We start from the raw sequence: 25,840 nt of genomic DNA, 5'->3' as shown, positions 1-25,840 counted from the left end.
GCCAGGCATGAGGGGTTTGGAGGGAAGAGGGGGCTAAGGGTAGGGGATTGAGTTGGGGCCAGGCATGAGGGGTTTGGAGTATGAGAGGGGGCTAAGGGTTGGGGACTGCGTTGGGGCTAGGGATGAGGGGTTTGGAGGGAAGAGGGGGCTCAGGCCTGAGACAGAGGGTTGAGGTGTGGGAGGGGACGTAGGGTTCGGGCTGGGGATGTGGGATTTGGAGTGTAGGAAGAGGCTCAGTGTTGGGGCAGAAGGCTGAGGTGTTGGAGTGAGGGCTTTGGCTAGGGGGATATGTATGAGGGGTTCAGGATACAGGCTGCCTCAGGAAGAGAGGACTATCCCCAGCCCTCTCTCAACACAGGGCCAGGTTAAAGGCGCCTCTGTGGCTACAGCAGCTCCATTGGAGCTCAGTGCAGATCCAGCGTTGGGCTGGCGGGGAGAGACGTCTTTCCTCTGCGCAACCATGTGGTCATGCAGCTTAGAACGAATTTAGGGCAGGTGGCCATTTTGAATAGGGCATCTTTGCCTAAAGGCCATTCTATCTTCAGCCCTATTGAAAACAATAAGAGGTGGCTGCCATTTTGAAAAAGGTGAATTCATGGAACTACCCATCAGCCAGCCTCTGCTGCTGAGGCCAGTTTAAATTACAGAGAACAGCAGCAACAAATGGTCACTAATCCTGAAACACTTTCTTCAAATGTAACCAAAGCAGGAGGTTTCAGACATTACCAGAGACTGAACACAGCAAGGAGGAGCAAGGAAGAGCATTTCTTCAGTGGGCCAGAGACAAGCTTTGTTTGCCATGCAGACTGCAGTCAGCACGAGAGGCAGGAGAGAGGTGGAAGGGGGAAGTTTAGGGTCTGGCGAGAACTAACGGGAGTTGTGTAATGAACGACAGGAGGTGGCCAGGGGCTCTGAAGAGCCACAGCTTGTTCCCGCGACAATGTGCCACGGTCAGTAGGCCAGAAAGAAATAAGCTGCTGTAAGAGTGAAAACTCCATATTGCCTTTTAATAACACGGGGGAGCCCTCGCCCTCACCCTCTTCTTTATATTGTACAAATGCAGAACAGCCAGTGGAATACACAAACCTCCTGACCCACAAACCATCCCTCTGAACCACCACAGCCTGTGGCTTTGAAGCCGAAGCATCTTCATCACCCTTTTCAAATAAATAAATAAAAGGAGTGCTGCATTCCCCTGCCTTTACTGCACTTTGTGCAGCCTTCCTGCCTATTAACCCGTAAGTATAACTGTCTTTTGCAGTTTCAATTGAGAAATTAGATAGCATAAAGCAGGCAGTTTTTCTGACAAAAAGGACGCTGTGACTTTAAGACTCCATCGTTTGACTGGGGGAAAAAAATGCAGCGAGCGATGCTATTTAGTCCTTCACAATCATAGCCTTCCAACCTTGCCTTGCTTGCGCGAGCCAGACCCCATCATTACCACTGAGCAAATGTTTCCACTTGTACTGCAATATCAGTGAAATTCCTGGGCAGAAAGCAGCAGTTACTGTCCGCAGCAGGGTTCACATGTCAGGAGTGGAGAGGGAAATGCTGAAACCGGTGTTTTGATAGAACATCATTTCACACTCAGGTGGGCAAAGCTGACACACAGACGCCGCCGTTTGCTCATGTCAAAGTAACTTGAAAGGCTGAGTGGTTTGGAACCTTTTAAAGAAACGTCGCCGATTTCATTCCTCCCTCCCCTCCGCTCATTTTAAACACCGAAGAGGACTAATCGTATTGCAGCCAACGGCCTCAGAAAGAGAAATTCTAATGCCAAATGTGGCCACTTTGCAGCCTTCCTGTGGACACGTGCCAACAGAAGGTCTCAGAAAAACAGAGGCATATGCACTAATTACTGGCTTCCTATAGTCCCCAGCCTCCTTTTGTCCAGATGAAGGCTCTTCCAGGCAGAGAATAACTCCACTACTCACGCCAGCAGATACTCATGGATAGGACAAGAAGCAATGGGCTAGAGAGGTTTAGGTTGGACATTAGGAAAAACTTCCTAACGGGGTGGTTAAACACTGGAATAAGTTGCTTAGGGAGGTTGTGGAATCTCCATCACTGGAGATACTTAAAAGGAAATTAGATAAATGTTGGTCAGGGATGATCTAGATCCGTGGTCACCAACCAGTAGATCGCGATCTACCGGTAGATCTCAGGGGCTCTAAGAGTAGCTCTTGAGCCCTCTCTGAACTGTGCAGTACATTTACATTAGGTTTCCTCATTTGAGGAGCAGCTACTCACCGAGCAACAACACAGGTGGGTAGCTGCGAGGAATGGTGGGAGCTGGGAGGTCGGGAGGGCTGAAACACCCCAGCCAGCTGACTGGCTTTCAGCTGAAAGAGGCTGCCCCATGCTCCAGCTGATTGGCGGCTTCTCCTCTGCGCCTGCCCATATGGAGCTTGGTGCACCCTGGCTGAGCGCCATAGCCAGCTGGCCGGGCAGCCACTTCTCTTCCCTCCAGCCTGGCTGCCCTGCACTCAGCCCAGGGAGGCTGCGTTTAGCTCCAGCTGTGCTGGAGCAAGCTTCCCAGGCTGAGCGCAGGATCACAGATGCCCATCTGATAGACTATATACAACTAGTAATCTCAGACTACAACTCAGACTTCAAGACACTGGCAGATACTGTTCAATCACAGGTGTCACACTGAGACTTTGTTATTGGAAGAAAAAATATATAATTATCAATACTTGATTTTAGATTTACAAAATAGCAGAGAACAAAATGTATAATTGTAAATGCTTCATTTGACATTTAAATAGCATGAATTAAAAACAGACCATTTATTTCATAAGTATAAACATGTGATTTTAATTTTATAATTTAAAAATAAACTGTTTATCAGAGTGTATAAGGGCTGGGGATAGCAAGTGATGGGCAGGAGGAGAATAGAGAGGGCGGGGCTTCAAGGGCGGGGCGGTAGATCTTCGCCTGTTCTGAGACTTAAAAAGTGATCTTGGGTGTAAAAAGGTTGGAGACCACTGATCTAGATGATGCTCGGTCCTGCCACAATGGCAGGGGACTGGACTTGATGACCTCTTGAGGTCCCTTCCAGTTCTAGTGTTCTATACACTTTTCCCCAACCTATCCATTCCAACTCCAACCCCAACCCAGAGAAGCCCTTAATGATCTGCAGTTGCTCCCGTTTCCCCTGGATTTCCACCCACCAGGCACGGAGAGCCAACAAGAGCCATTAGACAGACAACTGCCAGTTACTAAAGAATGGAGAAGTCAAAAGCAAGACCGGAACTTATTCTCTATCAAAGCACGTGGGGAGACCAACTCCATTTCCCCAGGGTCACAGGCTTCCCACTCTACGGGTGTGTCTAGACTACATGGCCATGTAGATGAGTGTACTCGGCAAAGGGAAATAAAGCGGCGATTTAAATAATCGTCGCTTCATTAAAATAAACATGGCCGCCACGCTGTGCCGACGATCAGCTGATCCGGCACAGTGGGCAGTCTAGACGCTCTGCAGTTGACAAGGAAAGCCTTTGTCGACCGCTCTGGTATGCGTCATGAAATGAGGTTTACCGGAGCGGTCGACAAAGGCTTCCCTTGTTGACCGCGGAGCATCTGGACTGCTGTGCTGTGCTGGATCAGCTGATTGGCGGCACAGCGTGGCGGCCATGTTTATTTTAATGAAGCGGCGATTATTTAAACCGCCGCTTCATTTCCCTTTGAGTACACTCATCTACGTGGCTCCGTCAACGGAGCCATGTAGTCTAGACGCACCCTGTGTTTACTCTAGGGCTCTTTGATAAGATCCAGTCTTGTGTTCTCCAGGATGTGCGGGAGAGTCTCCCAGTCCTGTTTTTTTCTGTTGCTAAGACCCATCAGACTCATTTGCAAAAGGCCAAGCCACCATCAGACGGAAATGTTCACTCCGTCATTACCTCTAAATCAGATAGGGAGCACTGGAGATAGCAGGCATAAGATAACTTTGGATAGTGCCATGAGACCAGACCCACCTCAACCCTGCCCTTCAATATGCTTATACCCAACAGCCTCTACACACACACACACACACACACACACACACACACACACACACACACACACACACACACACACACACACACACACACACACACATTCTGCTCTGTAGCACGCTGTTCTCTTCTTTATCCACCATCCACATCACAGTTAAGGGTACAAAGCCGGCCATATAACTCACGTTCAAACACCTCTATTGTCACCAAAACAGTTCCCAACCAAATATACCCCATATAGCACATTTTGGGGAGCCTATAGCACTAAAACAGAAGTAGTCCTACCTGCAGCACTGACTCTACTGTCAAACTTTCTGAGAGCCAAGGAGCTTTGGCAGAATATTATTTCCTCTGGATTGAAGTGGGCTATTATACTCTCTGGGGTAAGTCTATGCGGTTCATAGCTACAGTAGCTGAATTGCAGTCACTAAGAAATTTATGCTTTTGTGAATTAGAGATGTGCCCTTCCCATTTTACAGACGGGGAACTGAAAGAGTGAGGGATTGACATCAAAAGTGACAGCGGGAGCCTATGGCAGAACCGAGATTGGAAACCGAATCGCCAGAGCCTTTCCCACAAGGCTTCCCTTCCACTGTGGTACTTTCTGGGCTCCGTACACCTGGTGCAGAAGAGGGAATGGAGTCACCAACCCTTTCAGCAGAACGTGGGTTGGCAACATAGGGGAGATGAGACTCCTTTCATTGGGGTTAGATGGGAGGAAAGTACCACTAAAGTGACAGGATGTGAAAGGCCGAGAATCCCTGCAGCAGGACACTTTGGAACAGCTCGAACAGGAAATGGGAACGGAGCCCTGTATGCAGGAACAATCTAAAACAGATTCCCCAAGAAGCAGCTAGCCCTGGTTGGGAGCCATCACACTATGACAAAAAGCAAAATCAGTCACGTACCTGCCTCCTCTCCTACCAGAATCCACATCCCATTGCAGTTGTGCACACAAATCATCAGAGGCCAGCCCATCAACGGCCTGCTGAGCTCTCATCATCCACTCACACTGCCAATGGCCACAGAAGAGCGCGCCGACATCCTCAGGACATTCAGTGGCACAGCAGGTGCGACCTACCTGACTGTACCTGGCAGCCAAGCAGTAAAACAGGCTGATGGCTTGTGCTAAGGACACGGTCTGCTTTGAATGTTGGACCTCTGGACTTGGTTGTTTTCAAGGGCACAAACACATGCCCAGAAAAACCAAGGCTAAGTCACATCTCAGGCAAACTCAGCTCACCAGAGAAGCACTTTGAAATTTACAGCCTCTTCTCCCCTACACACTGAGAGTGCCTTCTCCCATTCATCAGTGCTGTAAGGAAGTTTTAAAAGCGCGCGCATGCACGCGCACACACACACACACACACATACGCTTTTTCTCTCTGGACAACCCCACTCCCCCAAAAAAGTAGCTGCAGCAGCAGTGAATTTTTGCCGGGCAGCACGCAGGCACCTGCCAATAGCAGTAACTCCTCACTTGAACATTTGCTATCAGTCTGAGAAGTGACTCTCTCTCTAGCAGTGCAGCAGGGATTTCTCAAGGTTTCTCTAATTTGTTTTGGTTGCTTGGTTTACTCCCTGGGCAGGGGGGGGTTCCACTAACACTGGACTCAGGGGCCAAAATTAGCAAAATGGTTTTTAAAGCAAGTGCAACAGGGGCACGAACAGTCTCGTGCTCAGTTCGGTGATGCTGCCTGGGCTCTGAGAAGCTCCAGCACTCAGAACGCCAAGTTCTACAAGGCGCGGTCCCGCCACGCCAGCCCAGCTGCTCGGCTGTGGGGCCCCTCGCTTGTAAGAGTGGATCGCGAAAAGCCCAACAGGCTCACAAGCACGCGTGCTCCCTCCTGAAGTCAGAAGTCCAGCACAGCTACCTGCACATTCCAGCCCGCTCCACAGACTGACAGCCGCTGAGCATAGTTATTTGCAAATGGGAAAGGGGGAGGATTTGGAAGAAATGTTTTAGCCAGCCAGCTTCCCTCCCCAAAAAGCCAACCTTTTTATTATTATTATGGCTGCTACATAGGCTACCTTTCCCCGGCAGCATCTCCCCTCCGCAGGATTTTACCATGCCGAGAGTAAAACTCATCAATCCTCCGGGTTTAACCTTGTCTCTGTTTCAATTCACCGGGGTAAGTGTGGCTTTTAATACTTTCAGGCCCCCGAAGGCTATGTATAATGAACTCAGATTTTGGCTAAAAAATTCGTAATTTCTCTCCCTCCCCCCCATATATTAAAAAGCAGATTTGAGCTAGTGAGTCAAAACACCCCACCCCAAGTCAGCAAGGGAAAGGTGGCTTGAGCACAAAAGGATATTGGTATTAGCCATGTGCTGAAGAATAACAGAGACGGAGTAATTAATAGTACTTACACCTGAGGTAGAGTGTGTTGAAAGAGCAGGTCGATACAGGGGTCTTCCTTGAATTAAAATTTAACTTACCCTTTATTGCAACCCACAAAAGGAAGTAATGAGCACTAACATTTTTATTTCTTTTAAACTGTCATTTAGCCTGTAGAGGGGATAATTACCTATTTCCACTGTAGTAAGGTTTTATCACCCTTAGTGAGGCATTTTCTAATTTAATATTTTTACTGTATTATCATAAAACCTGTTTCTGGAAAAAATTACCACAAACCACACAGCCATTTGCCATAAAACATGTGTGTGTAAGTACCTTGGCTTAATTATTTATGCATTTTTCCATGCTTACTCCAAAGACAGAGGGAGAGGGGGGTATTAGATCAGAGAGGGACAAAACATGGCTCATGGGCTGGATCCGGCCCACAGCCTTCCAGAGGCCCAGCTGCTCAACACCCATCACGCGCCCCAGGGAGGAGAGCCCGCCGTATCCTGTCTGAGCCACCAGCATGGCCCAGACAGCTCCCATTGGCTGGTTTCTGGCCAATGGGAGCTACCTGGGCAATGCCTGCAGCACACAGAGGGCCTCCCATGCAAAAGGCACACATGGCCCCCGCAGCCAGCTGCTTTGAGCAGCAGGTGGGGACACAGCAGGCTGGGAGCCTGCCTGAGGGTCCTGCTGAGCTGCTGGGCAGATGTGGCCTAAGGGAAGCACTTCCCAGCCGGCTGCCATCTCCCACCCACCCCCAGCACCCCAGCTCCTTGCCCCAGGCCATAAACCAAACCATCTGCACCCCCTCCTACACTCCTGTCCCAGATCACAATCCCCTCCCTAGACCTTGCACCCCATCCTACATCCCTCCTCCAGGTCAGAATCCTCTCCTGCACCCCATACCCCCTTCCAGACCCTACATCCCCTCCCAAACCCCAATCCCTGTCACATCCCAACCCGCACCCAGACCCTGCACTCCCTCCTACACCCTTCTCCATGCCAGAATCCTTTCCTGCAGCCATGCCCCCTCCCAGACTCCACACCTTCTCCTCCACTCCAATCGCCTACCCCGAGCTCCCTCCCAGACCCTGCACTTCCTCCATTAATATCATGCGGCCCATGATCATGTACCAAATTCTTGGAATGCTCCCCGACCAAAATGTATTGCCCACTCCTGTATTAGATACATCCAGTAGGGTGTCACGCCCTCCCCCCAATCCCAGCTCCTTAGCTTGGAGCTCCCGGTCTGTGCACATGCATGTGCCTATGTTTCATCTTACTCTTCATTCAGCATTCCTATCAACTTTAAAGAGTCCAGTCGTCTAATGACATTAATATCACATATAAATGAATGAGCTGAAGGAATCTCTCACAACAGCGGATCATGTGAACAAAACAAAAACAAAACTCTGCTGCTAGGGTCATCCTAATTCAGCGCACAGACCAGGTGGAGGTGGGGGTTGCAGGAGTAAAATTCCTGCAGGGCTCAAACCAGTGGTTTGCTTACCTTCCCCTAGTAAAGAGCCATGTAAACACTGACTGCTCCTCAAAACACTCCTGGGAAATTAAGTATTGCTATTTTGCAAATTGAAGAAACGGGACTCGCCCAAGTGCACAGCAGGATTAGAACCCAGGATCTCCACCCAACTTTGGGCTCATTCCCCTCGGCCGCACTGCCATATTGATGCAAACAGGCTACAAAACAACAAGGCTACATCTACACTAGCAGCTTCTTGCGCAAGAACTCTTCCACAAGAGAACGTCTACACTGGCATGTGCTTTTGTGCAAGAGAGGTGATTTTGCGCAAGAGCATCCATGCCAGTGTAGACACTCTCTTGTGCAAGAAAGCTCCAATGGCCATTTTAACCATCGGGCTTTCTTGCGCAACAAATTCATGTTGCCTGTCTACACTGGCCTCTTGCACAAGAACAGTTGCGCAAGGGCTTATTCCTGAGCGGGAGCGTCAGTTCTGGCGCAAGAAGCCCTGATTTCATACATTAGAATGTCAGTTTACTTGCGCAAGAACACACGGCCAGTGTAGACAGGCAGCAAGTTTTTGCGCAAGAGTGGCCGCTTTTGTGCAAGATCGAGGCAGTGTAGACACAGCCCAAGAGCTGCTGAAATCAAACAATTACTTTCTTTAGAGCAGAGGTTTTTCCAACTTGTGGTCCTTGGATCCTGGGGGCTCCTTAGATTATGTGTAAGCCTTTCAAAAGGGACCTGCACTTCCATTTCAAATTGTGTAGGGTCCACAAATGAAGAAAAGGTTGAGAACCACTGCTAGTGATTAAATGCATAACCCTTTTTATTTTAAAAAAAACCTAAAAGCACATCTTCCACATATGCTTCTCCTGCTCCCCCAGCAGACAAGACTTTGCCAACCTCAAAATTCCTAATATTAACACAGTGTTTTGACTGGCTGTTTACATGCAAAGCCTTTCCTAACAAAAGCAGACAAGCGCACACACAGGGTTAGAATGTCTTTAATGAACGTTAGTTACAAAAACACATCTAACAAATAGTCTAAAAAGAGTCTAAAATGAGTGTAAAATTTCAAAAGATACCCACACAAACTACTTTTTTGATTTCTCGTGGCATTATTTCAATGAGAGCTGGCCAGCAAAAAGACACAACAGAAGAGCTAATATTATAATATAATGTAATGCCATATTTAAATATAATTATAATCATGCTATTAATTTTTGTAAAATATACATGTGATATAAACTGGCCCTCGTCATCCGAAGTGAATTCAATGCATAGGTGAAAGCAACCCCTTGCAAAAGGTAAATGGATACTCAAGGGATATGCTGTTTGAATATTAATTTCTTTTTTTAAATCACTTATATGTCTGATTACATAAAGAATGCCCTTCATCGCCATAATTTCGGTTATAGAATAAAAATGTGCGTCTCGATGAGATCTCATGAAACGTCCAACAATCTATGATTAACATCAAAATAATGAAGCCAATGGAAGTCTAACTAGCAAGTGCATTGCATCTGCTGCATAAATTAGATGAATGATGTCCTACAGCTAAGGTAGCCAACACACAATTATTTTCTACATTGCAAATATTGAGGCTACAATAAAACAGCAACTACAAAATATACATAAACACATCTGGCCAGATGACACTGCACCAATCAGTTACACAAAGCTGTGGGAAAAAATGCCTTTTATATTCCTTTTAGAATCATGCAAAAGCTAAACATTTAATCAAAACACTATTTCATGTGGTCAATTCTGTCTTAAAGTTTTAGGTGTCAGGTTTCAATTCCACTTAGAGTCTATGTGATAGGTTTATTTTCGTTACTTTTCTCATTAAGGAAAGGGGAAGTTTGTGGCTTTATATGAAAATAAAAGGATTCTTTACTACTGTATTAAACCATTGGCCTTGCATTTGTCTGCAATATTGCTGAATGACAGGAGAGTGATGGCGAAGAAAGAGAAATCTCATATTTAAAAGGGGTTTTCTCCCTGTTTCTGGAGCTATATTAATGTAGCAGTGATTCTTCATTGTGCTGTGTTCTTGTAAAAGCGTTCTTTGCTTTATTTACCTCCCGTTTGCCCCATCTACACAGTCCTACCCAGCTACTTAAAAGACACAAAATACTTAGGATAGGCCCAAGCAAGAGTTTATATTCAAATTAACAGACTCTGAGATTCCAGTGATGGAGCAAGAAATTATAAATCCATACAAACCAGGGGGAAAACAGCAGTCTGAAAAGCACAGAGAGAGAGAGAGAGAGAACATGGGCGCACAACCTCTACCAAAACTGAAAGTGATCTTTCTGTTTCCAGTCATCTTTCACCCACGTCAAATTACAAGCTCCTCCCTGGAAGGCAAGGCAGATACCTAACAAGACAAAGCAAGCCCCCCTTTATAAAATCAGCATCTTCTGTATTGGAGTTGGCTCAGTATTTACGCAGCAGCAAGTTAGCTTTGGCTGAATATGCTTAGCAGAATAAGATGCTTCGCATTCACCAAACTAGCGTTAAATTACTAGTGTCTTTTAAAACAAGCAACTGGGGCTATTGTGCAGTTAATTCCCACACAGCCAGGTCCCTGCTGTCAGATATACATGCAACTCCCGACTCCTCCAGTTTAAGACGCATCTGGCCACAAGGTGGCACTGTCTGACTCATTTCCCCATTAGAGTCCTGTCCATGGAGGAGTGCAAAACTCAAGCTATAAATTACCCAGCAAGACAGCTATCCGCACCACGCTCAGTGCTTGAAGGAGATTCGGAAAGGTCTGTTTCAATTCCCTCTCTCTTGGTCGGGTCAGGATTGGGTCCTTCGAGCCAGTGCAAATGCTTTTAGCCCCACGGCTTTAAATTACAAAAGGTGACATGTGACCTCTGGCTTGTCTCATGAGACCAGGCGCAAGATTTATAAATATTTAAGAAAGCCAGTTCTAGCCCTAAACAAAGGGGCTCTGCACATCGCATAGAGGAGGGATAGAAGGAGGCAGAGAATAAAGACACACAGAAGGATTGTTTCTCAAGGTATTTCCCCCTCCAGGCACTCAAGCCAGATATGGGGTTCAAATGCATCTTCTTAGAATGTCACCCACTTCATTAACCTAGATATTCTCCCTTATTCTATCTTGCACGTTTACAGCCACCTAAATAACAGTCTATCTGCCCTCAGTGTTTGAGAGCAGGAAATTGGGCAGTGAGAGAACCTCCTCTCGTTTTGGTTTGTCTACTCTTCGCACTGCGAGGAGCACTAGACAGATACCTGAAGATGAAGTAGGTGAGGGCAGAAGAAATGTGGGTGCAGATTAGTAGTTGAAGCAATGAGCTATGGGGAGGTGGAGAAATCTCTGATGTACTACATCACCATTGTATGCAGTTCCAATTCCCATCATAAATTTCCTTAATACATTTTTTTTTAAATTTGCCTCCCCGATATCCCTTGGGTTTTTTTACCCGCCCATTGAGTAGATTGGTCAGTAACATTGTCTGTGTACGTATACACAATGCAAGGAGGGGAATTTTCTTTGTGTACTTTAATACTTCATGTTCCTGGGATGATTTCCCTCTTTCACAGCTTGACTGTTTTATAACAGATTTGATGCAAGAGAAGACAAATTGTCTTACAAAGGAGATCTTGCAATCTCACAAATCATTTTGCAGACTCTTAACAGTTTTTTTTTTTCTTAAAAAGGCAATTTTCATAACTCAGGAGTTTGGCTCCTTGCTAAATATGCTGAATATTAAATACAAGGTCTTGATGATTTCAGAGAACGGGCTTTAGCCAGGGTCACAATTTCTGTTTCGTGACTGCCGGATTCGAAAAGACGAAGCTCTGTGTTCAAATACCAAGGGCTGCCCTTTCACAACTATAGTTAAAAGCCATTGAATGCTTAACTGCTTATACATGAAACAACTTCTAAAGCAGGAACTACTGGTAAAAAAACCCTCCACCCATTAAACAAAGTAATACACAGGAGCTGTGGAAAGAGCATGCTTCAGAGCAAACAGCTAAGTCAGTGGTTCTCAAACTACAGTCTCTGGAGCTCAGCCCCCTCCCGCTCCCCGCAGCAATGGGGAGCTCATGCTGACACTCCAGCAGGTTGGAGCGCCAGCACTGGCTTCCCACTGGGGGGGAAGAGAGAAAGACCCAACCCTCCCCGCTTGCAGGGAAGAAGCAGGGCGAGAAGTGGTTCCGTGCGCTGCCACTTCCCCTTCTCCTCCCCCTCCCCAGCTGGGAAAAAGCAGAACAGCAGCGCATGGATGCAGTGCCTGGAAGCTTTCCCTGCTGCTCCCATTGGCCGAGTTCTGACCAATAGGAACAGCGGGAGGCTGTGCTTGGGATATGATACCTGCGTGCAGCGCAAAAGCAAGTAACTGCCCCGCCCTCATTCCCAGACCCTAGACCCCCCACTCCCTTCATGCACCACTCCCCACCAAGACCCCGCACCCTCAGCCCGCTCCTGCACCGTCCTCCCTGGCCAGACACTTACCCCAAGCTGCTCCTGCACCCTCCCTTGCTCCTGTACCAACCTCCCTGGCCAGACACCTACTCCCACCCTGTTCCTGCATCCACTGTTGTTCCTGCTCCCTCCTGCCGGCCAGACACCCTACTCCCAGTCTGCTTCTGCATCCTACTTCCCACACAGACCTCACACCCTCATTCTCTCCTGCACCCCACCTCTCGCCCAGATCCTGCACCCCCATCCCTATCCCACTCACTGGCAGCCCTGCCCTGCACACTGAAACCCTCATTTTTGTCCCTACCCCAGAGCCTAAGGAGGAATCCACAAAATCCACTAATTCTGGAATGCCAGAAAAGTAAATCTGGCCTCTGGGAAGCCCTGAACCTCAGTCCACCCTGTCTCTTTTCCTTGCCCCGTGGGGCTGGAGCGCCAGTGAAGCCCTGAACCTCAGTCCTCCCTGTCTCTTTTCCTTGCCCCGTGGGGCTGGAGCGCCAGTGAGGAGTCTCAGTTGGGGGCCACATCCATGAGGATTGAGGGTTTTTGGAGGAGTTTTTTTGCTTCTCATTTGTGGGGTCCCCAAATGATTTTTCTATGGGTCTGTGTGCCCCGCCCCAAAAAAGGTTCCCCACCTCTGCCACCCATTGAAACTTTTTGTGTCGGACATAAATTAATATTTCACTTTATTTAAAATGAAGTTTGATAAAATAATATGAGAAAGTTAAAATGCTTCATCTGTTTAATAATTTAAATTAAATCATTCTCCCTAATGGCTCGGGCAGAATAATATAATTAACGGTGCATTTCCAGGCATCAGCCAGGTGGGACATCTGCAAGGGTGTTGGAGGGACAGTCCCCCATGGATAATTAAACAGAATACCCAGGTAATGTCAACAAGCCCCAGAAAAGAACCTGTTTCTAAGATAGTCTTGATGTAATTTAGGAAACAGAGCTCATTTACAAGCTAGCAGATTTTTTGGGGGGAGGTGGGGGAGCTGAGGTCGGGAGAAGTTAAATATTCAAAGGAATTAGCCCAGATATTAGCATTAATCAACATTAAACCCACACAGAATGGGCCAAATGTTCCTCCTGGTGATGCCTATGTAAATCTGGAGTCATTTTGCTGAAGTCTGTAGAATTCCTTTGGGTTTACACATGTGCAAGAGAGAAGCATCTGGCTCACTAGTGCCAGAAAGTGTCACTTTGGTTTATTTTAGTAAATTCTAGACTTGCAAAGGGTGCTTGATAAGACAGCCCTTGCGCCCAAATTCCTCCATTAATCCAGTCTTTCGGTGGTTTAATACCTGACAGACGGAGCATGCTGAGTAAAGGCTGGTATCTCATGAACTTTTTTTTAAACTCTTATGTAATGGAAGTAAATTAATCCTTTAATGCCAGGATCTCCTACTACGCACCCCCCACCGCTCACAGTCAGACGCACCGTGACTGACAGAGCACTGGTGCTAACTTCAAGAGTAAGGAAGGAGGATCAGGAAGAATGTGCCACCCAGGTCAAACCTGACCAAAACAGTCTGAGTCAGTACCTCACTGGCGGCCAATTAATCTCCTCTTTTTTTCAACACACTGGCAAGCACTGGTGCTAGAACAGCCTTCTCACAGTATACTGGGTTTGTACCCATAACTACATATTTGAGCCTGAATTGCACAAGCTACATGACTTTCATGAATCAATTCCGGCTTCAAGCCCAATCGCTGCGGTAAGACTAGAGCGAATGTTTTACAAAAACAGCCATTGAGGATTTAAAATTTTCCAATAGTAACAAGTCCACCACAATGCTTTGTGATCTAACCCTGAATTTAGAGAACCAGTGCTCCCTGTAAGATGTGTGCTGAGGCGGCCACCCAAGAGAGGTTCAAATGCCCAGCAGATTAGCAAAGTTCCCAGCACAATGTATACTGGTTGCACACATCTGCACAGGCCTTAGTGCACAAAACAAAATTTATTCTGCATACAGACAGGGAAAATTACAGGGAATACTGCAGAAGCCTGCTTTTTTTAGCACTTCAGTATTTTCTTGGACAAAAAGCTAGTATAGTCTGCAGCATTATACATACAACTTTTCCCATACATGCTTGGAAACTGGCAAGACTGAATAAGACAGAAAACGAGGCTGTAAGTACCTGTATGAGAAAGTCTGTACTTTTTTTTTTTGTAATTAAGAACAGTGCAATGAAAGATAAACGGGTTTCTCCATGCTACTCCAATCTCAAGCTGCACAGGAAAAATATTTAGTGGACATCTACTAAGACAACAAAACAGTTACCTTTCAGTGTATACAAGTGAAGAGTGATAAGACTTGTTAAAACAATCTTGGATAGAAGTATGACCTGTGTTTATAATTGCAACCATGCTCACGCATATCATGCAGAACACATAACACTCTGTGTGTGTGTGGGGGGGGGACAACACCCCCCTCCAAAGGCATATACACACCAACCACATGTAATGCATACAACTGTCTACCACCACCACCCAAAGTTCTCCAGATGATAGTAGGGATTAGGGATGTTAACTGTGTAAACGTGTAACCACTGCAGTTGCACGTTTACTTGGGGGGGCAGGGGCTTTAAGCCAGCTCGCCCGGAGCACAAGCTACTGCCTGCCCCTCGCCCCCACACTGCTGCCTCTGTGGAAGGCAGCAGGGGGAGGAGGGACAGGCAGCTTCAAGGGAGCCGACTCCCTACGGGCACCAGCTCTCACCTCTCCCCGCTTCTTGCTGTCTCTGACCCAGAGGCAGTGGGGAAGGGGAAGTTGCATGCAATCGTTATGATTAACCAATAAGCCCAGGCTGACTGGTTACGCGTGTAAATGACTACATGCTAACATGCCTAGTAGACAGACAACAAAAATAAGAATCAGGTGTTTTAATAATGGCATATGCAAATCCAGGAAGGTTTTTTATGTTGCTGTTTTATATAACTGTCTAGTGCGGCAGCTGCTCCGGCATGAAAGAGGTTAAACCAGGCTGCACAAAGCCCCAGCATATCAGGGGCTGGCAGCCAATCAAGTGGAGGCTTGAAAACAGCCAATCAAAGCCAGACTGAGCCCTATAAGAAGGCAGCTGCAAGGCTGAAAGAAGCTCAGTCACTCCCAGGGGGGGAAAGGAAGCAGCACTAGGACAGAGCAGTGCTGGGCAGGGTCTGAAGAGACGGGGAGAGTTCTAGGCTAACAACTGCCAGACTGGGGCCTTGACACAAAGGGCAGAGAAGGTGCTGGGGCTACGAGGAAGTGGCCCAGGGAAGCAGGCAGTAGCAGAGAGTTGGTGAAAGGCAAGAGGTGGCTTCCTCTAGAGCATGGGTTCCCAAACTGGGTGTGTGGGAAGAAATTCCGGGAGGGGGGAGGAGAGGTGACCCAGCCTCCCCTCCTCCCCCATCAAGTTTTGCTGCCCAGTTCAGTTCCTTTTTTCCTTTTTTGCTCAACAAGTTAACCAATTAACTTGGAAGTTAACCAATTAAACGAGATTTTACCTCCCTAATTTAAGCACAATGTGAGTTTGTTATTGCGTGAAGGGATGAAGCCACCAATTATAAGAGTTAATTTGTATTCCATACTGATTACCATGCTGCAAGAGCTGGCTTGGACTTCTCTCACTGTGAGGAGAAAAACCTGTCAAACCTTCGTAGCAAATACATCCTTCTGATGATGCCATAGATGCTATTAGCATTGACCAAAGAATAATTTGCCAGCCTGCTCCTACACCTGGAATGTGTACAAAAGAGCTGCACTACAAGACAGGCCCACGAATGGTGTCAGCTGAAGTTTATATTTCTTAGCCATTTGGGATCTAAAGGGTTGGAAGGGGATTCCATTATTCTGCTTTTTTTAAAATATGCGTATTACACAGGCATGCACCCTAAGGGCTAGGGAGTCATCGGGGGGTTGTTGGAATGAATTTGGGATGACCGAATGGCTGGAACAGATTAATAGATGTTAAGGCCAGAGGGGATTTGAGACTCTTCCCACATATCCTGCGTAACAAGTCATGAACCTCAGAGTCGTTGCTCTGAGCCCAACGACATGTACTAGACTGAAGTCTCCCTCTACAAATGCATCTAAATCTTGACTTGAAACATCAAGAGATGGAAAATCCACCACTCCCTGTTGGAGTTTGTCCCAGTGGTTAATCATCCTGACTGATAAAAATTAGTGACTCATTTCTAACTTGAATTTGTATGCCTTTCGTGCCAGCCTTTGGTTCTTGTTAACCTGATTAAGGAGTCCGTTAGTCCCTGATATTTCCTCCCTGGGGAGACACTTGACACCATAATCAAGTGTCTTCTTTTTGATAAGCTCAACAGATTGAGCTCTTCTCACTGCAGGACATTTTAGAGGTGACTGTCCACACACACACGCCCTGTGGATGTGAACACGACAAGGAGACCCCCGTGTTTCACAGTCCAGTAGTAAAAGATGTTATGTGTTTTCCTACAATGGTCATCCACGCAAGGGAAGGATGATCTTTGAGACCAGGCACCAGAATAGAATCTGGACTCCATTCCTGACTCTGCCAAGGATTTCCTGAGTTACCCTAGGCAAGGATGACTGAGGGGCAAAGTTTTCAAAAGCACCTAAGGGATCTAGGTGCACAAACCCCATGGATTTCCATGAGACTTGCATTCCTAAATCCCTGAGCATATTGAAAATCTTTCCCATCACCTGTGTCTCTATTTCCCCATCCATAAATGTCTTCCAGCCTCATCGCAGCGCTGTGAAGGTGAATACAATTTGGTTCCTAGTAACAGGCTTCTCAGAGGGAAGGGGCATCAGAATTACTATTAAGGGCATTAAAATAAGCTCCATCAATATCAGTTTCATTACTTACACTGGGACCAAGGGAAGCAGAAAACTACCCTGCACCCTCTGCCATCACCTCTTCTCTCTACACATGCTGCAAATTAGAACCTCCAGCAGAAGGCCATGTGAGGGCTGAATGGAAGTTGAGGAAGCCTGCACTACAAGAACGCTACTTCCTACAGAGAGGGAAGGAAACCACGCAGACTCAAGGGGCCTGCAGGCAGAAACTCTCTTATTTTATAGAACTATATTTACGTATTATATATCTACTCTATAGTTAGGCTCAGTCGTCAGAGATGGAAAAGTGTCCTGGGCCCCCTCTACATTACAAGGCCAACCACATTCCTGCAACCAGGCCATGGCTCACTTCCACAGATCTGATCACCAGGCATGTGGTGTACCCAGGGGGCACCATTTCGCATCTCATAACCACACAGTGCCTGTGCATTTCAGGGCATTCGGTCATAACCTGGCCAGCTCCCCCCCATACCAGGCGAGCACGTGCATGCAAGATACACACAACATCTGGGCAATGCACTGGAGTATACAACTACGCCAAGAGTGGAGAGAAGGGCACTTCAGTTAATCCAGTGGCACAGACATAGCTGGAGGAACTTGGTATTACAGCCTAAGAGGATTTACTATACAGCAAGGAGACACGTGGCATAAATACCCAGAGTAAGTAACAGTTATGCTAGCCACCCTATGTGATGACACAGCCCAAAGCACTAACTAGGAACAAACTCAACAACAAAGTTGTATCATCTCAATGGGGCCTCAGCTCCCTTAAGAGAAGGAAGTTGTCCCAGCAGAGAAGATATTGCAGGGCGATAGAATCCAATTACACGTCTATGTGCACACTCTTCGCATGGACCCACCTCGCGGCCAGTGCGAAGTTTTGATTTGAAACAATGAAACCATTTTCCTCTTTAAATAATCTACCCCAAAGCTAATACATGTCCTCCCTCCCCCTGCCCTGAATGTCACTTCGCACTTGAGAGCGTAGTTGGATGTTTGTTTGGATTTATTCTTCTTGACATTAGTGCAGAAAAGCCTTCCCTGTTTTGTTTCCCTTTTCTGAGCGCGGGGGGGGGGGGGGGCACCTTTAATGACGATGTCTGGGTGTCCTTTCCTGCAGCACAGCTGAGGAGGGGGTCAAGTGTGTGACACCGTCATCATGGGGAACCAACAAGCGAATTATAAACTGTGTCAATCCGAGTTAATGCAAAGCTGTAATCCTCTTTAACAAGAGATCAAATCAGTGCCATGAGTTATGTTCATTCTGTAATCTGATAAGAAAGAGAGTGAGTCTCTAATAAAAGAGTAATGAGAACCCTTAATGACGCTGTTAAAAGGTAGCACCAGTTAAAATATTGCTCTTGCTCCAACTGATTATATCAATGTTGCATATTTGGCCAGTCTTGTTTCACCCCTCAGAACAGCCTATGTCTTCTTGAGAGATAAGAAGGTTTGGGCCAAGCATCCATATCTTTAAGGAACGGCTTTGGGCAAGTTTTCAAACTTCCAGCAGTGATATACTTGACTAAGACAGTACCATTATTAGAAACACTGAGGCAAGTGGCTTGGTTTTTCACAACATACGTATTACTAGAAGATTTACCTGGCGTTGTTCAGGTCCTTAACTCAATTTCTTTTTGGTTTTTGGGAAATAAAATGAAAAACGTCTACGCCTCATTTAAATCATTGCTCTGGGGTGAGATTGGGAGGAGGGGTTCAGGATGCAGGCTGCCCTGGGGAGAGAGGACAACCCCAGCCCTCTGTCACCACAGCTGCTGGGGCCAGGTGAAAAGCGGGCACAACCAGGGAGGGGTGCATGTCCACATATATACATATTCAGGAACGCACACACCAACCCTGCAATAACAATATTAATAAAAATGCATAATATAAACAATCCTACTAATGAAGGGCCCAATCCTGGAAGTGTTTACTCCTGAGGGTATGTCAATAGCACAATTGGGCCTAATAACTCTGGGTAGTCACCCCTCACAAAAACCACACATTTCAGGTAAGTGCCTCCAGTCCTGAATTGTAATCTCTAGTCATCTGTAAAAAGCCAGTTACTTACCTTTCAGTGGGAGCTGGGTCCCTAACCACTTAGTCTTCCTCAAGGGGATGCATGGCCAAGTGATTAGGGCACTATTCTGGGATTTGGGAGGCCCGGGCTCAATTCCATGCTATGCCACAGACTGCCTGTGTGACCCTGGGAAAGTCACTTAGCCATTCTTGTTTCTCTGCTCCCCATCAGTAGAATGGGGATTTATAATCCTTCAGGGATGTGGCGATAGTACATCAGGTGAGGAGGTCAGACAAGCACTTAAAACTGGGATTTGTACACCTATGTGAAGATACTATCAATACATTTAAATCTTAAATCTAAATCTATACACACACATGCACACCCTAAAAGATCTATTTAAAAGACTCACCTTTCCAATAGTAATAACACCACCAAGCAGGGGTTTAAAATATCAAAGGTCAGAGGCCATCAGTGTACCATATATTACCACATAATGTATGGGAATACGAGGTTAAACAGCTATGTCCATGTTTTGGGTGCACGAAAAAGTGGCAAGCTGAAGATTAATTGCCTGCATGAATTCTATTATTCCAAGCAGAGGCGAGAATAGGGAGGAATGTGGCAGTGATGTTGACAAAGCACTTTAAGAGGCTGTATTGTATTTGTACATTTCTTTTCGAAGATCCAGGACACAAAACAAAATTCCCTCTTGTTCTGGTGCTTACCATTCAGGAGTCACCGTTTATCCCTTTCCTTGCACACTGGCCAGCAGGAGACCAGGAGCTTGTCTACATGAACGATTAGTTCACGGCACACTGGAGCGTGACTCTATCCTGTACCAGCTTGCCATGTACTGACTGTCCACATAGAGCCTCTGACGTACTTTTGTTAATGTGCTTTGACCCAATCCTGTTTCTAAGAGGCAGAGAAGATTCTAAACTGAGAACTAAACACTGATGAGAACTAAACACTGGTGTAGCCACATGCACAAGGTTATTTCTTGTCAAAGGGATTGGCTCTTTGTCACAGAAAATTTGACTGAGACACAACGAGGCCTGGACTTTTATTTACATCATTCTAGATCAGAGGCGGGCAAGATATGGCCCACAGGCAGGCTCCTTGCCTGCTGCAGCCCCAAGCTGCTCAAAGTGGCTGGCTGCTGCATGTGCCTCTCTGCACTGAGTGCTGGAGGGGGGGGGGGGGGGGGGGAAGCACAATACTTCGTATAATACCCCCACCCCCCCCAGCCCAAACATCGCAGTTCCTATTAGCCAGATGACTGAGTTTTGGGCAGGGACAGCACATGATGATTCCCACCCACCTCCCCACCCCCGGTACGCAGCACAGAGAGGTACATGGAGCAGCCACTGTAAGTTTCCTGGGGCTACCGCAGGCAGGGAGCCTGCCTGAGGATCCCACTGGGCAGCTGGACAGGAGCAGCCTAGGTAAGTTCCTCCCTCTGGCATCCCAACTCCTCCCACACTCCAACTTCCTGCTCCAGGTCACCACCCAAACCCTCTGCACCCACCCCAGGTCACAACCTCCTCCCTGACCCTGCACCTCCTGCCCTACAACCCTTCCTCTGGTCAGAATCCTCTCCTGCACCCATAACCCCTCTCGGACCCTGTAGCCCAATCCCCTGCCCCAAGTCACAACCCCCTCCTTCACCCAAACTCCCTCTCAGACCCCACCCCCCTCCTCCTGCACTCCAATCCTCTACCCCGAGCTTCCTTCTGCACTCAACCTCTGTCCCAGACCCCTCACCCTCTAGTGCGGCCCACTTACCAAAATCTTGGGAGTGCCCTCCATCAAAAATTATTGCCCACCCCTGTTTTAGATGGGTCCTTTACAAGGCACGTGGGATGTAAGCACAATTCACCTGTATATAGAAGCAGAAGTCTTACATTTTAGGCCCCTTTACATTGTCTGAGTGGTGTCAAGTGACCTACATGTAAATTTAACTAGTTCAGATCCTCCCTATATCTTCCTTTAGGCTTAAAAACTTGTTTCTGGTTTAAAACTTTCCAGACTATAATATATGGTGGCATAGGGTCTCATTTACTCTGGGATCATGCCTTTGGACAGCTGAGTAATTTAGTGATTCGCACTAGCAAACAATAAAATTACCCGTTACTACCATCTGTTATTTTTACTTTTCCCTTGCTCAAGCCTAGAGTTGTCTTTCCTGTTTTAAATTCACTCACAGTTTAAATTGGATGCTGAGTTCTCTCATCCTTTCCTCAACTGTTGTCTAACATTGCTACATGCTGCTACACAGCTCTAGGGTATGCTCACACGGCAAAAAAATAAAAATAAAAAGACTGACAAAAGTGTATCTCAGCGCCTAGGGCTACAGGCCTGAGTTCACACTATTGCACTAAAAAAAAAAAACCACGCCAGCGGGGCAGCCAGCAACAGACGCTAGGCTTCCTGGGTCCCAGTCCAGCACCCATCTGCACTGCCTCTGTGTACATTTTGAATGTATAATCATGCTAGACTGTTGTGTGCTGTAGAAGCATGGCAAATTTGCTGGAAAACCCCACTCTGGCAACTGACTGTGGGTGACAAGCTGGCGCGCTGGCTTTTGGTATGGCTAGAAACACAGTTGAGTAACTTAAATGCCATTAAAAAGTACACAATGCCCAAAGTGGATGATAAACTTAATGACAGAAATAACTTCACAGTCAGACAGCCAGCTGCAGCAGCTGCTGCTCACATTCCTGCCAGAGAAAGAACCTGTAAAACATGCAAGCAATGGAATAACCCGCAGTAAGTGGTGAAAGCCCCCAGGAGATGCTTTCAGTAAACCAAATGTCAAACACTCTCTCCCCCTACCACAATGATAACTGTGTTGACACAGCGTAACACAGATAACATCCTATCAGCTGTCATAGCTTCTGAGGGTTGCTGGACCCCATGTAGCTTATTGGGGAAGCAAGGTGCCTCTCTGAAAAGTAGTGGGGGAGGGTAACGGAGGCCAATAAAGCATGCAGCAGTTCAGACAGGCTATTGGTGCTCTGAACCACTCTGTTATCCAGCCTGTTCCTGGGCATTTAGCATTGGCATGGCACCGTGTTTGGAACACACACAACTGCTGCATTCTGACAAAGAGGCAGCAATGTCACCTAAGGGCCAAGCTAACGCATTATGACAATTCCCATGTTCTTATAATCAGCCCTTTTATTTTAGACTTACACACACAAACACGCACGTAAGTTGCGGGATCTTTCGTTTCAGGGGCATGGGGGTGTGTGCATGACTAACCTATAGGAAAATATATATACACACACTAACATGCACGCAGATATTACACACACACACACACACACACACACACACACACACACACACCACACACAAGGAAAAACATCCCCAGCCTCATTTAAAATTCCCAGTGCATAAGTCACAGTCAGTCAACTGGAGATAATACTGGGATAGAGAAATATTAGAATCCAACATATTATTATGCACAAGGTGTATACCAGTTCTTACGGGTTTTTTCCTATCATGCCACCCGCTAACTACAAGAAAATATGATAAATAAAGACATAGGTAGTGAGAGAAGTACATTACAAGAAAAGGTTTGCATAGGCAGAATAGAGACTAGTTCAGGGACACGTTTATGCTGAGGATTGACTTTTGCAAGTTAAAAGCAAGAGGTGCTGCTTTTCCAAGGTTTATAGAAATATATGGATTTTAATATCTCCTATATGCTATCCTTTGGAGCTATCCCAAAAAGCAAAGCACCCAATCCCAGTACTGTAAGCGTATCTTTACTGATAATGCCAACGCTAGCACTGGAATGCAAATCATGATCTGCATCAATACAAGTAGTACATAGGTGCACCGGTCCATCAAAACCCACAAGTGTTCATGTCTCCCCTAGTCCTCATGCAGCTCTCCTCACCTCTAGCCACCTCTCACAAACCCACAGGGGAATGCATTTTAAAAAGGTCATCGGAAAACAACAGAAGAATGCAAAATAACCTACGAAAAGCAAGTCGCCTACGTTGTCTCTGTGACAAGGTGAGCAACTTACTACCAAATAGTCAAGAGATGGAGAATTTCCTGCCATAAAATCAAGCTTAAAAGTTAAAATAAACCAAGCATCTACCCTTCTCTGTACAGAAAAGTCATTAAGATGGAAGAAGAGGCAGCCCAGGTTCTATGAAATGAGCCTTCTTCAGGCTGACCTGTAGATCAAGGAATTGGAACACATTCCCTTTTATTGTACGCCAAGAGAAGAGTCAGACTCTAGAATTTTCTTCCAGACAGAATCTAGCAATGACCAAATTTTGGCCAAAAGACTGTGATTGTTCCACCACAGTGCAGAGCCTGTCACGGAGATCAAAGCAGGTGTTACTCCTGCAATAAGTCATGACAGGCGTCCCTTCCAGAGTCACCCAGAAACTTGAGCAGCATAGAATGAAGCCAGTAAGAGTTTCTGGGCAAGGTAGCAAGGCATGAGTGCATTACACCCATGCTGCCTGCTGGCAGCCAGCAAACTTGTGAAGATGCCAAATGCCATCTACAAAGTAGTAAATCAACCTGGAGGCCACCCACAACGACCACGATTCCCTCTGTAAAGCAGCATAATCCATGTTCCTCCGCATCATTTGTGCTTACACTTTCCAAGTGATGCGAGCGGGAGAGAGGAGCAGAAGGTTTCACCCTAGGGACTCACTACTACACAAAACTCACTTAAGATTGGTCACATCCAGAAAGCCTTGTGAATGCACCGCTCAGTTATTTTTTCAGAAGGCCAAGGAAGGAATTGAAACATGGAGAACATAAGAATGTTATGGTCCATTTAGCCCAGTATCCTGTCTGCTGACAGTGGCCGATACCAGATGCCCCAGAGGGAGGGACCACAACAGGTAATCCTCATGTGACCCCTCCCCTGTCACCCATTTACAGACAAACAGTGGCTAGGGACACCATTCCTACCCATCCTGGCTAACAGCCATTGATGGACCTAACCTTCATGAATCTATCTAGCTCTTATTTGAACCCTGTTGAAGTCTTAGCCTTCACCACATCCTCTGGCAAGGAGTTCCACAGGATGACTGCACGGAGTGAAGAAAACTTCCTTTTGGAGATTTAAAACTCGAGTGTTGCACAAAGGCAATAATTCTTTCTGGAAAGTACAGTGGACATACATCACTCTAAACATCCCTTACCTGAAAACCTCTTACCCCAAACTGTATTAGGTCTCCCATTGTGCATGATTTGCAGAGAAAGAGCCTCCTACATGTTTATCCAAACAACCAGTCACCCTGTTCAGATAAATGGGGTCCTAAATGTGTTTAAAATAGAGCAATATTCAACTTCTTTATCAGCCACCCCAAAGCAGCCCTTTCCAGGTCACTCGTGGCTCTTATTGGTACCTCTCCAGACTCCTGAACTCTTTGACTGTTACTCCCACAATTCTGTCCAAAAGGATATGGATGAGAAGCAGCACAAGCATGATTGCCATATTCCAGACCGATGAGTGTACAACTCATGTCCACAAGCTTCAGATGAGTGTACAAAAAAAACCTTCCTTTTCGTCAGGGTGGTAAACACTGAAATAAATTGCCTAGGGAGGTTGTAGAATCTCCATCACTGGAGATATTTAAGAGCAGGTTAGATAGACATCTATCAGGGATGATTTAGATGGTGCTCGGTCCTGCCATAAGGGTAAGGGAGTGGACTTGATGACCTCCCAAGGTCCCTTCCAGTTCTGTGATTCTAATTGTTCAGATTAAATGCATATCCGATGAACCTGAAGAAAAGTGTCTTTCAAGTACCACATATACATCCATTGGTAAATTAAGCCCACTTCCTTCCCACAAAAAAAACTCTTAACATTCAATAAATAATTCAGGAATTTGCATTTTATAGAAATCACTTTAAAAAAAAAAAGTAACTCTCAAGCTGTCAAGCTCATAGTTACACTCTTTCCCTTTACTAATAAACATGTTAGGGATCCTAGCACTTTATACAGACATTTTTATTATTTAAATAGGAATAAACAATAGATCTCAATTAGATCTTTTAAGTGAATTTCCTTCTGTTGGTATTACCTCTAATTAAGAGCTGCACTGACAGCATTTATAGTATGTAAAACTCACAAGACTACAGCCGGTCCCTGAGTTGCAAACGGTCGACTTAAGACCGTTCGCAGCTACAACCAAAGCTGTCGTAAATGGCGGACCCCAAGTTATGAACGCGATCCACGCTTACGAACAGCGCGGTCACATATAACTCTCTGGGGTCCGACTTATGAATGAACTGAGTTACGACCAATTGCTTGGTCGGTAACTGGTTCGTAAGTCGGGAAGAGGCTGTACAGTGTATCACTCTCCACTCCTGCAGAAAAGGGCCTGTTTGGTTTTTTTCACCTGGGATTACAGCCAATGGACACGGAAGAATTTGGCTCTATTGCCATAGTTGTGCCCCAAAATTAAGAGATTTCAAAATCTGGGGGATTTTTAAAGCAGGAATCATGGAGTCAGCATCGAGATTTATAGAAACATCTCATTTGGTTTTACTGTAATTACAGAAGTGAGCGCTCAGCTAGATTGCACAGACAGACATGGGCCAAGACATCCAAGCTCTGATGCCAGTGACAAATGGTTAACTGATAAGAAGAAATGGGGAGGACGACAATCTGAAAAACAGGTCAATAACATGCTGTCTTGAAGCCA

General features: G+C 46.3%; 1 protein-coding gene across 2 annotated transcripts in view; it reads right to left on the bottom strand.

Annotated features, from left to right (window-relative positions):
* Positions 1–25,840, bottom strand: part of AATF (apoptosis antagonizing transcription factor) — a 109,001-nt gene that overhangs the window by 2,513 nt on the left and 80,648 nt on the right. The gene's annotated exons all lie outside the window — the stretch shown is intronic.

The sequence above is a fragment of the Pelodiscus sinensis genome, chromosome 21 (genome assembly GCF_049634645.1).
Source record: "Pelodiscus sinensis isolate JC-2024 chromosome 21, ASM4963464v1, whole genome shotgun sequence".
Classification (NCBI taxonomy): Eukaryota; Metazoa; Chordata; order Testudines; family Trionychidae; genus Pelodiscus; species Pelodiscus sinensis.
This window is presented reverse-complemented; position numbering and strand designations above follow the sequence as displayed.